The 16,072-nt window shown below is 38.1% G+C and overlaps 2 pseudogenes; both read right to left on the reverse strand.

The window, feature by feature from the left end:
• Positions 1-567: 567 nt before the first annotated feature.
• Positions 568-1,413, reverse strand: LOC149022800 (putative glutathione S-transferase; annotated as a pseudogene).
• Positions 1,414-4,009: 2,596 nt separating this feature from the next.
• Positions 4,010-9,876, reverse strand: LOC149022801 (putative glutathione S-transferase; annotated as a pseudogene).
• Between the last annotated feature and the right edge of the window lie 6,196 nt (positions 9,877-16,072).

Genomic DNA, 16,072 nt, shown 5'->3' on the forward strand with positions numbered 1-16,072 from the left:
CGATTCTCCCAAAAATGGGAAAAATTGGTACAGGTTCCAACATATACCATCAATTATCATAAACGGCAGCTATGTTCGAGAACTGGGACCTATTGAGATTGTCATATGAGCCACAATAAGAGAAAGTAAGGCAATTAAGTGTGACACTATTATTGTGATTCACTGTCAATCCAGTTCTTATGTGTTTGCTGTTGATGGATCTAAGAGTTCTATTAAGGTTGCACTCTCATCTCTGTCTGATGACTCAATTGTCAGTATATGGCTGTCCTCTATTTTTGATGATTTGTGTATAGCATTTGGGTTGAATGGTAATGTAATAACATTGTAATTATAATGAATAAAATGGTTATCTATTTTCCCATAGACAAATACAATCAAGAAGAACCTATTTATTCTCTTTCTGTTATTTTATCAGCAACAGCAAGATCATTTCCTTCAGTGACACAGAATGAGAGTTCATTCACCATAGGCTGAAGAATGAGCGAGAGAGGGTATCACGAGGATTGTTGCGGTTTTATGCTAACTTATTTCTGTAGAGAGGAGCTCATAGATGATCAAAAGAAAACCCATTGAGTAGAACCCTAGTTTGAAGCAGATGCTAAAAATTTTTCCTTGCGACGCCTGAGCCAAACCTTCATTCTATCATGATCAGGGAGGTTCTCTTTGATAATAAGAACTTCCTTGAAATTCTGCGTCCAACCGTACAAGTGAGGGAATATATGGGCTTCCACCAATTTCTGACATAGTATGTCTTCCATCAATGGTAACCAGTGAAATTCCTCCCAACGCTAAGTCTGCTAATCCAATTTTGTCTCCACCAAAGAACTTCTCTGCAAGACCATGTTCTTCAATGGTTCTCAACATTTCCAAGCACTCTTTTATGGCCTTTTCTTCTTTCTCTCCTACAGTGACAAACATTTCCAAATGCTTGAACTCTGTTAAGAAGACAACAGATATTGCAGCACCTTAGCTCAAGAGGAAGTTCCCAGAACTGAACTAAAGAACATTGATGCATTAAGAAAAACAAAAATAGAAAGCCTAGGAGCAGCTTTTTGTGGGAAGTGAATTGAATAGCCTGATGTGTAACTCATGAGTTCTTAAGAGAACTTTTGCAGCTAGATGCTTAAAAGTCCAAAATCGAGCTACGGCTCTTTCATAAGGATCACTTGGGAGAAAGGGATTCTGTGGCCATGTCGCTTCAATATACTCAAGGATGATAATGGACTCCACAACTGGTTTTCCTCCATGAACAAGTACTGGTGTCTTGTTGTAAACTGGATTGTACTGTAGTAGCAAGGCACTCTTGTTGTAAGGTACATCTTCTTCAATGTATTCATACTCTATCCCTTTCAGTTTCAGAGCCCATATGACTCTGTAGCTAAAAGGGCTAGGCCAAAAATAGCTTCACTTCATCTTTTTCCATTTTTGAGGAGTGAGGAAATAAAGGTTGATTTGTAGTGATTGATAAACTCTGCTTTCTGGGGTAGTAAATTTCCACAATGATAGCTAAAAGGGCTAGGCCTGTTAATTACTTCCTTCCATGGAACTTAATTTTGGCGCCAGTTTCGCCCCCTGGCGAAATGAAACCAGGGGGCGAAACGATATTTACCAGATATCGCCGATTTCGCGATATTTCGGAAAAATCCATTTTTTTAGTTTTTTGTGTGTGTGATTTTTATATTATTTCTTGCACTTTTTAGGCGATTTCTCTCGCGATTCTATCACAATCTTACCAATTTTATCACAATGATTCAAGACTCAAAAGTTAATGTGCTAAATGTAATTGGGAGGAGAATCTACATAGAATAACTTATAAATAGGAAAATTTTTTATAGCAAAATCTTCAAGATTAATGAGCAATCTTACCAACTATATTCTAGTGATCTAGTCCTCAAAAGTCAACATGTCAAATGTGGTTAGGGAAGAGTATATACATGATATAATTTATGGAAACAATTTAAATTATAAAGAGATTTTGTAATAGAATCGTAGTTAATCATTCCAACTATGTCCGAATGATTTAGGCCTTAGAAGGTAATTAGTTAAATGTGGCTAGGCAGGAGATTTAAATGAAAATATTTATTAAGAAATAATTTAAATTATCAAAGTCAACATGCCAAATGTGATTAGGAAAGAATGTATACATGAAATAATTTATGGAAACAATTTAAATTATTAATGAATCTTATAAAAGAATCTTCAGAGTGATTTGATAATCGTTCCAATTATGTCCTAATGATGTAGGCCTCATAAGGTAACATATTAAATGTGATTAGATAAGAGAATTTAAATGGAATAATTTTTAGGAAATAATTCAAATTTAGTACATATTTGCATCAGATTAGGATAGGTATCAAATTTACCAAAAAAAATAGGGGGTGAAAATTTCCATATGGGGGGCGAAATATCGCCGAGCCAGTTTGCCCAATTCGCTGGGATAGCGAATTGGGCGAAATTACTGAAACTTCGTTCCATGCTTCCTTCAAAACTGATTGATTTGTAGTGATTGATAAACTCTGCTTTTTGGGGTAGTAAATTTCCACAATGATAGAAAACTATAAATGGAAGAACAGGGTCAAGAAGGCGATCTTGACCTTGGAGTTTGGATTTGTGTAGATAAGCCAACATTAGATAGCTTCTTTGCTTTTTGAGTGACTGATGAGCTTTGCTTTCCTGGCTGCCAATCTTCCAGATCTTGAATAACAGGGTCAAGTTGGCAATTTTGACTGGAAGAGGTTGGTGAAGCTTTAAAGATGCCAATGCTTTCGTCAGGGTGTTAAAACTGGGGAAATTTTCTGTTACTCCTTTACACTTGACTAATTTATCTAAGGGCCACCCTAGACTTAACCCTAAAGTTAATGTCACTCATAAAGTTATCTCATTTATCAATCTGACCCCTATAGGGTAAAGATATATAAAAGACATTCTTCTGTTAGGAAATCACCAGTTAAATGCTTAAATATTTTAAAAGGATAAGAATAACCTTGAATAAGAAAAATCCTACATTCAATTCATTTATTTGTCTCCTTCGACAAAACTGTGAATTTTTCCTCCTACAATCATAAATCTTCAGAAAGTTTGAGAGAAATAATTGATGGATGGTACTTTTAAACTTAGGATGTAGGGCAATATCGTAATGATGAATAAAAACTAATTAAGACTAATGATGTTAGCAATAGGGGATTTAACTGATAACTTGGGTGATTGAAAGAATGACATTAATATTAAGACTGTGTTTGTTTGCTGGAATAAAGGTGGGGTGAAAAAAAGGGGTGGGAAAATTCTTGAAAAGAGTGCAGATTTCTTATTTTTCCCTTAAATTCCAAAATGGTAGATTATTTGGTTGCGTGGGGTGGGAAAGTGAGAGACAGGTTTCCTTGAATGAAGGAAACTTGTTTGCTGATGTGGCAACCCAACTTTCTCACCCCAAGCCATTTTAAAACCCCACATATTTGGTGGAACTTTGTGGAAAAGTTGGAAAAAGTAAAAAGTGGGACCCACCACTATCACTTTTCCACAAAATCCTTTAATTTTCTTTTCTTCTCCTTCATCCCACTACACATGGGACTTACATGTTTTTTTTCTTCCCACCCCACCTTTGTAAACAAACGTAGCCAGGAATAACTCAGGGGTGAATTTGAAAATTCCCTTTTAAAACTATCTTATTCAAAGTTTTACATCCAACTTTCTAAAAAATTAGAGTCTTGCATCTTCTCCTTTAAAAGGGTGAATTTGATGCTTAAGGCTTTCACACAAGTAGAGTCCGAAGGGGCCGGTCGTTTTTATATATAAGTATTACCCCAACAATTTTTGCTGAGAGACTGTTTCGCTGCCTTGACATCTCCTTCTCTGTTAATATAAATACCCAATTTACCCTTTATTTTTTTGCAGGTTTTTCTCATCCATTCACATAATTTGATTCAAACTTATTACTTGCACCATCGAACTATCTTGATCTTTTTATTTTCTTCTTTTTCAAATAATTCTTCTTATTATTTGGGACATCAAGCTACAATACATTAAGTGCATATGCAACTTCATCCCTTATTTCTATTGGAGAAGAAAAAGAAAGAAATTTTACAGATGATAGAAAGAGAATCCATGGAAGGTTTTGCAGCAATAAACTTAAAAAGGATGACAGAATGCTAGTCTGTAGTGCTGACAACTTCTCCAACCGACCCTTATAAAAGGTGAACATTCGATCATGATCAGGCAAGTTCTCTTTGATCACAGGAACTTCCTTGAAATTTTGCATCCAAGCATGCAAGCGAGGGAACGTATGAGTTTCCACCAATTTCTCACATAAAATATCTTCAATCACTCCCAACCAGTGAGCAATTCCTCCGAAGGCTAAATCTGCTGATCCAACCTTCTCTCCACCAAAGAACTTCTTCTCTCCAAGGCCATATTCTTCAATAGTTCTGAGCATCTTGTTGTAATATTAGTCCCACATCGACTGATGTGGGAATATGTGGAGAGGAAGAGGCTATAAAAGAATGCTTATTCCTTCTTCTTTAATCATCTCCAAATATCTTCTCTCTTAGATATTTATTTATTTATAGTGGAGTTTTCTCTCTTGTCCATATATTATTGTGTCTTTCTTTTCTCTTAGTTGTTATTATTGTGTTATTCTTTTCTCTTATTTGCTGATTGTTTTATTAGGTGGGTTCTTCATAACCCGACAGTGGTATCAGAGCGAGGTTTTTCTGAAGTATGCTCTGTGGTTGCAGCATAGTCTGAGCTTCCACATCAGAAAAGGAAAATTCCTTGGGGGGTTTGTTTGTTTGGTTTAGGGTGTGAGTATCTACTTATAGTATGCTCTGTGATTGCCACTTAGGTGGATCCTTCACATCAGAAAAATAAGTAAGATATTGTTTTTCATCCTACGGAGGTCTTTGCGAAGTCGCAATTTCACGTGGTTTCTTTTCGGGTATCCTAGAAAGGTGTATTGGGTGATTAAGTGCATGTCTAGGAAAATTTTGTCTAAGGAGTCTGGTTTTTAAGCGGACCGCTTGTGTCCCTCCGGTCTTTCTCGGAAATTTTCCTGGTGCATTTTGGTTCAACCATATACCGGTGGAGATAACTTTGAGAGAAGACAAGTTTCACGTGAAATAGTGGGAGTTATTCTGCAGCCAACAACGATTCGTGATAGAAGCAATGGCAGCAAAAATTGACATCGGCAAGTTTGACGGCACGAAATTCTCATTATGGAAAATGAAGATGAAGGCATTATTGATAAAAGATAATCGCTTGGAAGCCATCGGTGTTCGGCGGCGGAGTTCACGGACAACAAAAAATGGAACATAATAGATGCGATCGCTCTTTCTGATTTGCATCTAGCATTATCAGATGATATTTTAGCGGGCGTAGAAGAGAAGAAAACTGCTAAGGAGGTTTGGGATCATCTCATCAAATTGTATGGAGCCAAATCACTTCACAACAAAATCTTTTTGAAGAGAAAGTTGTATACCTTACGAATGTCGAATCTACATCGATTCTGAGCACTTACATACTCGATTTCGTTATGTTCTCAACTTTCAACGTTGGGACATAATGTTTCACCACGAGAACGTGCTGAAATTCTACTCCAAAGTCTTCCAGATTCATATGACCCAATCATTATCAATTTAACCAGTAATATCCTCTCTGATTATTTGGTATTTGATGATGTCGCTGCTACAATTCTTGAAGAAGAAAGTAGACGAAAAGGCAGGGAAGATAGACAGGCAAGCTCACAACAAGCAGAAGCTTTGTCTATGACTCGAGGAAGGTCAACGGAACGTGATTCCGGTGGGAGTCACAATCAAGGGAGGTCAAAATCCGGGGGTAAGAAGAATTTCAAGTGCTACAATTGTGGCAAAAGGGGACACTTCAAAAAAGAGTGTCGATTCAAAAAGGGTGTAGATAAGGCGAGAGACATCTCAAGGGTGCATTGCTTGAAGGAGATATTCTTTACTGACGAATCAGCAATGGTAGCCAAGGATAGATTGGAACATAGTGATGCTTGGATCTTGGATTCGGGAGCAACATGGCACATGACCTCTCGCAGAGATTGGTTTCAAACTTATGAACCTATCTCTACGAGTGCTGTGTACATGGGAAATGATCATGCCTTGGAGATTGTTGGAGTTGGCACCATCAAGTTGAAGATGTACGATGGTATGGTACGCACTATTCAAAATGTGCGGCATGTGAAGGGCTTAAAGAAGAATCTATTGTCTTTGGGACAATTAGATGAAATTGGGTGCAAGACACGCATCCAAAATGGAATGATGAGGATCGTCAAAGGAGCGCTAGTTGTAATGAAAGCTGAAAGGGGGGCTGCAAATTTGTACGAAGTAATGGGAGAAACATGTCCGGAGGCGGAAGCATCGGTTGCATCAACCGGTGCTGAAGAGATGACAAAAGTGTGGCATCGAAAATTGGCCCACATGTCAGAGCAAGGGTTGAAGGTTCTCGCAGAACAGAAATTACTCCCGGGTCTCACAAAGGTTTCATTACCCTTTTGTGAGCATTGTGTTACAAGCAAGCAGCATAGATTGAAGTTCAATGCATCTGATTCCAGGAGTAAAAGTATTCTGGAATTAGTTCACTCGATGTATGGCAAGCACCGGTTACATCTCCGGGAGGAGCAAGGTACTATGTATCTTTCATTGATGATTATTCCGAGAAGATGTTGGGTGTTTCCTATCAAGAAGAAGTCGGATGTGTTTTCGGTTTTCAAAACATTCAAAGCGCAAGTTGAACGAGAAACGAGAAGAAAATCAAGTGCCTCGGGACGGACAATGGCGGTGAATATACGGGGGATGACTTCTTTGAGTTTTGTAATCAAGAAGGCATCAAGAGACAACTCACGGTGGCTTACACTCCTCAACGAGAATGGAGTAGCGGAGCGGTTGAATAGAACTCTACTCGAAAGAACGAGAGCCATGTTGAGAACTGCAAGTATGGCTAAGTCCTTTTGGGCAGAAGCCGTAAACACTGCCTGCTATGTGATTAATCAATCACCAACAAGATCGATTGATTTGAAGACACCAATGGAGATGTGGACTGGCAAGCCGGTTGATTATTCACGCCTGCACACATTTGGGAGTCCTGTGTATCGTGATGTATCATCCCCAAGAAATTTCGAAGTTGGATCCAAAATCCAGAAAATGCGAGATTCTTGGGAAATGCTTGATGGAGTCAAGGGGTATCGATTGTGGGATCCCACTGCCCACAAGGTCGTCATCAGCAGAGATGTCATTTTTGCAGAAGATAAGCTGCAAATGGAAGATGTGAGTAGCATTTCAATAGAAATTCCGGAAAGTACAATAGTTCGGGGAGGAAGAGAAGTCCAATCCAGAAAATTCTTCGGGAGCGAGAATCGAGAAAATGAGGAACAAGTACCGTTGAGTCTACAATTGTAGAAGTTCGACGGTCACCTCGTGAAAGACATACACCAACTTGGCGATCTGATTATATTATGGAGAGCAACATTGCATACTTGTCTTCTAACGAGAAGATGGTGAGCCATCAACATTCGGAGAAGCGATTGATAGCTCGAAAGCGTCACTTTGGATGGCGGCTATGCGGGAAGAACTAGAAGCTCTTCATAAGAATAAGACGTGGGAGCTTGTACCTTTACCGCACGGAAGGAAGCCCATTGGTAACAAATGGGTTTACAAGATCAAACGAAACAGTGATGATCAAGTAGAGCGGTATCGTGCAAGAATGGTGATCAAAGGATATGCTCAAAAAGAAGGTGTCGATTTCACAAAAATCTTTTCTCCAGTGGTTCGACTTACTACTGTCCGGATAGTTCTGGCACTTTGTGCTACGTTTGATCTACATCTTGAGCGATTAGATGTAAAAACTGCATTTCTTCATGGAGATCTTGAAGAAGAAATCTATATGCTCCAACCGAAGGTTTTGAAGAACCGAAAAAGGGGAACTTGGTTTGCAGGTTGAACAAATCTCTATATGGCTTAAAACAGGCACCAAGATGTTGGTATAAGAGATTTGATTCCTTCATATTGAGCCTTGGATACAACAAACTTGCTTCAGACCCTTGTGCGTATTACAAGAGGTTTGGTAATGATGATTTCATCATTTTACTGTTGTATGTCGATGATATGTTGGTGTCAGGCCCCAACAAAGATCGGATCATAGAATTAAAGGCTCAGTTGGCTAGGGAATTTGAAATGAAGGATCTGGGACCCGCAAACAAGATTCTAGGGATGCAAATTCACCGAGACAGAAATAACAAGAAGATTTGGCTATCTCAGAAGAGTTACTTAAGGAAAGTCTTGCGCCGCTTCAATATGCAAGACTGTAAGCTAATTTCTACTCCTCTTCCTGTTAATTTCAAGTTATCCTCAAGCATGTGTCCTAGCAATGAAGCAGAGAGGATGGAGATGTCTCGAGTACCGTATGCATCAGCAGTGGGAAGTCTGATGTTCGCTATGATATGTACAAGACCGGACATTGCACATGCAGTGGGAGTGATTAGTCGGCATATGGCGAATCCAGGACAAGAGCATTGGATTATAGTGAAGAGGATCCTAAGATACATTAAAGGAACCTTGGATGCTGCTCTATGTTATGGAGGATCTGAATTTCCTGTCGGAGGATATGTTGATTCCGATTTTGCGGGGATCTTGATAAAAGGAAATCCACTACTGGCTATGTGTTTACAATTGCAGAAGGAGCTGTGAGCTGGGTATCTAAACTACAGACAATTGTAGCACTGTCTACAACAGAAGCTGAGTATATGGCAGCTACACAAGCTTGTAAAGAAGCAATCTGGATAAGAAGATTCATGGAAGAACTTGGGCACAAACACGAGAAGATTCTCTTGTATTGTGACAGTCAGAGTGCCTTGCACATTGCAAGGAATCCAGCTTTTCATTCCAGGACAAAACACATAGAAGTACAATATCATTTTGTTCGTGAAGTGGTGGAAGACGGAAGGGTGGATATGCAGAAAATCCACACGAAAGAGAACCTAGCAGATGCATTGACAAAAGCAATCAATACTGACAAGTTCATTTGGTGCAAATCCTTGTATGGCTTGATAGAGACATAGACAGCATGGTGGTGGCAAGATAGAGACTGGTGTGGAGATTGATTGGTTCTCAATCTAATCTCCAAGTGGGAGATTGTTGTAATATTAGTCCCACATCGACTGATGTGGGAATATGTGGAGAGGAAGAGGCTATAAAAGAATGCCTCTTCCTTCTTCTTTAATCATCCCAAATATCTTCTCTCTTAGATATTTATTTATTTATAGTGGAGTTTTCTCTCTTGCCCATATATTATTGTGTCTTTCTTTTCTCTTAGTTGTTATTATTGTGTTCTTCTTTTCTCTTATTTGCTGATTGTTCTATTCGGTGGGTTCTTCATAACCCGACACATCTCCAGGCACTCTTTTTTGGCCTTCTCTTGTTTTTCTCCTACTGTGTGAAACATCATCAAAAGGCTTGAACACTGTAAAGAAGAAACAAATTGATTAGAGCCCAAAAATGATCAAGAAAACATAACCACAAGGCTTATAAAGATGAGTTCTCTTGAGTCCCTAACCTTATCTTCAGCAAATTTAGTCTAAAATTGAGCTACGCTTCTCGCATAAGGATCACTTCGAAGCAAAGGGTTCTCTGGCCATGTCTCTTCAATATACTCAAGGATGATAGTGGACTCTACAACTGGTTTTCCACCATGAACAAGTACTGGGATCTTCTTGTAAATTGGGTTGTACTGTAAAAGCAAGGAACTCTTGTTGTTGGATAGATTTTCTTCAATGTATTCATATTCTAACCCTTTCAGTTTCAGAGCCCATATGACTCTCTAGAGAAAAGGGCTACTCCAAAATCCAAATAGCTTAAGTTCTTCTTCCATGTTGATCTGAGAAATGAAGAGCACAAGGATGATTATGGAAGGCTTGGTCACTACCTCCTTGCTAACTGATTCATTTATGGTGATTCCAGGATCTCTCTGTTGTCTTGGGTAGCAATTTTCGAACAGGATCAGGAAGGCTATTCTGAATGGGAAAGAGACTCAAATGTTCCAGATTACGTACATGCTTACATTGCCCACACAAACACTACGCCCATAGGTGGTATGTTAAAGCGGTTAAAGACTCAACTTCCCTAGGGGAGGTCTTGGTTTCGCACCAACTCGATAGCATCAATATAAAGCTCCCCTTGAGGAAGTAAATCAATGTTTTATTCTATTTGTGTATACTTTATATTAAACTATATTATTAATTTGTAATTGGGAAAAAATTAACCCCGATTTGGTAGCTCTTATTTTTTAGTTTTTTTTTTTTTAAATTTATTTTTCAATTTAGTGTTAGTTTTTAATTTTTGTTATTTACTTTTCAATTGAATGTTATCAATTTTAAAAGATTCTTATTTCCATTAGGATTTCATTTATTTACTATCTTATTTAGCGTTATCAATTTGAGGAAGTTCTTTTTTTTAGCCAAAAAAATAATTTAGGTAATTTTTTTATAATTCAAAATAATAAGGATACAACTCTAAAATTGGTAACTTGATACGGTTTTTTTTTCTTCTTTTCTAAATGGAAACAATAGTGTTTTAACTTCTTACTTTTAAAAAAATGACAAAATAGACATTAAACATACAATTATAATGGTCTCTTAACACTATTACAATTGAGGGGATAACTATAATTTCATAAATAGTAGGATAATAGTGTTAAGAGACCATTTCATAAATAGTAGGATCCCCGTTGGGAGACTCACCCACCACAACCAGGTGTGCGATCCGGGTCGAACACTGGATTAGTCAGGGCAAAAGCCTTGGAACAGGGGGTTGGCAACCAAAAAAAAAAAAAAAAAAAAAGTTAGGCGTATTAAGTTTAAGTGAAACAGTTGTAGGGTGAGGTATTCATAAAATTTAGCATTCTAGACATATGAATCCTGCTAAAATTCTCTCATACTGCAAGAGAACTCTTCCATTCATTGTTTTTTCAACCTTAATAATAGGGTTTGTATTTTTCATCTTCTCTATCTCTAATGAACCCCTAGCCCTTGTCTTTGTGAAGGATTCTTGTTCTTCTTCTCTATCTTTGATTGCAACAATAGAATACTTGTTGATACGGTTTTCACTCCCAGAAACGATGTTATATCAAACGCCATTACAGAATATATAGGGGGAAAAAATCTTGTTAGTTGTTTAAATGGTCTTGGACTAATGATTTTGGAGCTCTTTAGCTTTTTTTTTTTTTTCAGTTTTAAGGATATAATGTTTTGTCTTCCCTTGCCTGCATTAGATTATGAAGGGTTAGGTTTCCATTTGTAGTGAATGTTCTTCATATGCAGTCTCTAAGAGAGAGGTATAAGGATGAATTGGTATAATTGTATATTTATTGGTTTTTAAGAAGAAAAATTTATAATTCTTTTTGGTGGAAATTTTTTTATAAAATTTATTAATAGCGAAACAATTATTTCATCTCATCATACCGCTAGTAATTTTGTTCAACCACTAAAGGAAATCAAACTATCCAATCTTGGTTGGGGGTTGCGCGGGTGGGCTCACGTGGCCCGGCGGACCCCCATGGGGGGCGGCCCGCGGGGGGGTGTGCACACCAGGGCAAACTTCCCCTTTTAAAACCAGCATTTACATATCCCGCTTGGGCCTTAGCCCTATCATGCAATGCCCCTACTTTTTAAACTTACTACTATGTCTTAGCATGTAGCTTTTGGCATCACTCTGGAACTGTGATTAAATTGTCTAGATCAGTTATCTTCTTGGCAATACAACAAAGCATACTGTCTAGTTGCATCCCAGCATCATTCTGTGATGTATGAACACTGCATAACTGCTTGCTTATGTTTATGTATTTGGTTCCTTTTGTCAAAGAAATAAAAAAAACTTCCATTTAGCCTCTCAATGAGTTTTAATTTGGTTTGAATATGACTTAAGCTTATTTAAACATTTTGGACCATGTGAAATTTCAACTTTTATTGAAATTTATATTCAATTTCTCAATGAATTTTAATTTGGTTTAATTCGGTTGAATTCCTATTTTATATTTTTGGCCACCTTTCAACATATCTAAGTAGGGTTTTTATTACACCCCCATCCCGCCGTTATCGGACTTTTTCAAATATCCATGGATGTGATCCATAACTACAAATTCATCGGTTTATGGCCAATCTATAACCACATCATACACAACAACATAATCTAAAAAATAAAAAAAGAAAAAAATTAAAATGTATCAAGTGAAGTATTATTACAATTATCCAGAATAAAAGTCAAAATTGGCAAAAGTAAAAAATGTTACCATTTAAATGTGTGATTAGCGATATTGCTTAACAACTAGATAGAAATTATAAATAATCCTAACTAAGGCAACCAAATTTTCAAACAAGTTTTTCCATATCTCAAAAATGGTTGAACTTTGTAGGAGCAGTTCAAACACGCGCACAAGTCTCCATGTGCATCGATGTCTTCTCCTGCCAGTCCCTCACAGGGCTCTATCATCGCTGAATTCTCCAGAAAAATGGTGTCCTCATAACCTGTGTAACAATCTAAAAAAATAGTTTCTACTAGGGATGAGCTACAACAAACTCAATGCAGTCAACAATATCATATACAATGCATAAACACATGTATAAAAAAAATAAAGTGCAATGAAATGTAAAGGTGTAATGTAAATGCAAGTATGTTCCTATAAATCTAACCATGCTAGTTTTATCTAGGTAGACACACACACTAAGACATAACACAACGTCCTCTCGAAAGTCTCACACCAACTCCAACAACACCAATCGAATTGGGTGTCATGACCCCGATATGGAAATAACAGTCCAATCAACGACCATGGTTGGGGATTAGGTGCCACACTCTCTCACCATGACCATTGACATGAGAACTAGTGCATGCCAGAAAACTTCTTAGCCCAATGCAAGAGGTCATCTACTTAATCATGTCATGCTAGGTCCGGATATCCCTCCTATGATCATTTACATATAATAGACAAGCTACCTTATGTCCCTTCATTTACTCCAACATGCTATTAGGGGCCTATGAGCTCCTTATTATATGCAACCCTACCATGAATGGCACTTGGTTTGCTTGTGTCCCCTCACCTACACTAACAAGCTATTGAGTGCCCACAACCCCACAATAATGTCATAGGTCACTCAGTTTCAATACCCTATCGAAGGGGTAGTGATGGCATGATAATGAGTTTTTAAGCATGCATCTAGATACCTAGAACATATGCACGTAATATCTACATGGAGTGCAAGGGCAATTAACGAACCCACAACCACGCATAAGATATACATGTATGCATTATCCACCCATTTCCCATCATATTATAAATATAATCATAATTGAAGAAGAAATAACTTAGTAACAAATAGAATATAAATTCATATTACTATCCATGCATGCATGCCCTACACCATCATCCATATAAACACACAAACAAGTATGATAACATGAGATAGAAACCAAAATGTACACAATTGGAAAGCCAAAAAATCACCTAAGACCTAGCAATTACAAGTAGAACACATGAATTATAATAGTAATCAATTTAGACAAGCGTCGGACATCACCATCCAATTGGACCTGGAGGGGCCGATCGATTGCCCCTTGGGTGCTAACTAGCTTTGGTCACTCTTGCTTCATTTCGGATTCCCAACTGTTAGAGAGTCCTCTACTCAGTCCCAACCAATGACTCAACGAGCGACTCAGTAGCATATATTTATGTACTTCTATCTCTTTGTACTATAAATACATATACTCACTCTTAATAAAACATATGAGATATTCCTTTTATCATGGAATCAGTTCTAAGGTGTAGTCATATCTTGGATTTGACCTGGTTTATTTGTTGTTTTGTTCTCGTTCAAAGAACTGACTATTCTTGAACCTTCTTGATATCCTAAAGATCTAAAGCTAGTTCTTTGAGATTTGTGCCTCTATTTCTCTTAAAACTATTCGTTTCTTCTAGTTCTGTCTTTTAGATTATCTTTTCTCTTCTTCTAAAGTTGCTGTTAACTAAATCAGCTTTTCTGGAAAGGTGTCAGTTCTTCTCAAATCTGAGCAGCATTTTAAGAAAAGCTATGTTCTGATCTGCGTTATCAAGATGATCTCAGCAGCGTTCTCTCTTCTTCTTTGAGCATCGTTTACTTGTTTCTAGTATGCGGTTTCTCATATGGTTTCAAGATCTGATTTAAGCATTTGCTTGCTTACAGTTTTTGGTCAAAATAATGGAGGTGTTGTGTCTTTGAGCTTTATGTTTTCAGCTCTGTTCTCTGTGTTTACCTGAAATCATGGTGTGATTTAGGGTCTTTGCCCCCTATTTTGTTTCGATCCTGGATATGGAGTCCACCGCATCTGCTTCGCCTTCGGTGACATCGCTTGTGGCGTTGCCAAATGTTGCTGCTTTTCTTCCCATAAACTCAATGCCACCAATTTTCCTCTCTGCAAAGCACAATTTTTACCCTTTCTTCGAGGATATGATCTCTTAGGGTATGTTGATGGCTCGTTTCTATGTCCGATTCTTCCTTAATCTTCCTCTTCTGTAGTTATACTGCAATTTCCTCTTCGGTTATGCTATGGAATTGTCAAGATTAGCTAATTCTTAGCTGGTTCTGTCACACCCCATCTAGCTGGATCCGGTCATACCCAAATGCCCGTTGGGGTGATACACCACAAGATCTAGGTTCAGTGACAAATCCATACAAAACATGATACAGCATAATTAAATGGACAAGAATAAATCAAGTTCAAGTAATAAATTATCAAATCTAAAATAATGGTTACGATCATCCATTACTTCAATCAAAACTAAACATCAGAGTCCTAGAAGAAAAGATTATCTGCAACGGAAAAATTCAAGAGTCAAGATAGAAAATACCCTCATCTTTCCCCAAAAAAATCAACGTATATATATAGAAAAAAACATGAAAGAAACTACAGATTTCCTAAGGACAACAAGGTCTCTATCTCTAAAAGTCGGCTCCATAGGAGCCGTCCTGGCATGAACATGAAGCGTCATGTGCTTCCACTTCTTCTCTGACTACGCCCTCCTGGTAGCCATTCATCAAAGAATCCTCAATGTAGGAGGGGTCCTCATAACCTATAGAGCAGTCTAAAGAAACAAACAAAATAAAGGAATGAGCTCATAGAACTCAGTGAGGTAACTAACATTCATGTCAATACATTCATCCATACTCCATATCATAATTCATAAAACAATCATGTATTTAATAATATAAACAACAAATGCATGGTGATAATATGAGGTTCCTAACTCTATAATGTAGTCTCTAAAGTAGACATGCATTAAGTCATACATCAGTCTTCTTTGGGCGGTCTCATCACTCTTCCCTCACAGCACTCAAGCACGTCTATTGGGTTCTCTACGGCAATTGGGTCAAGTCACATCAATCCGTGGCTGTGGTATAATTCACCACTCTCTCACATCAACATTGGTATAAGATCTGGCGCATGTCAAGGATTACTCTAAGCCCAATGCAAAGTCATACGGTATCGCACTACATATGGTCCGCATATTTCCCATATGGCACCAACCAACTCTGTTCAGTATCTTTTCCCACCTAGAGTCAACGTATCCTATGGCACCAACCAACTCGGACTACGTTGACCCCTAACCCTATGGTCATCCACATATAATGGACAGGATGCTCTCCATGTCCTCTCACGAGTTGGTTACCGGTCTTGAGTGCCCATGAGCCCTTATCTATTATATGCAACCCTACCATCTCATGATGACAGTGAGCCTGCTTGATGCTCACAAGACCCAGTCATTGACATCACGGGTTAACCGGTTTCAATACCCCTACCAAAAGGGTAGTAGTACTCATGGGGTCACCTAGCCAAACACTTTTAGACATGCCCTACATATGTCAATCAGTAATCAGGGAAATCGCCAAGGGCACCATAGGAATGCGTCCCATTCTGCCTCCTCTAGTGTCCTATGGCAGAAATGCCAAAAGGGCATTCCCCATTCCCTAATCGTAACCTAGGCAATCGCATAAGATCACTAGGGCAATGGGCGAACCCACGACCCTAGTATAAAATAC

The sequence above is a fragment of the Hakea prostrata genome, chromosome 3 (assembly GCF_041222555.1).
Source record: "Hakea prostrata isolate BN-2017 chromosome 3, UWA_Hpros_2, whole genome shotgun sequence".
Taxonomy (NCBI): domain Eukaryota; kingdom Viridiplantae; phylum Streptophyta; class Magnoliopsida; order Proteales; family Proteaceae; genus Hakea; species Hakea prostrata.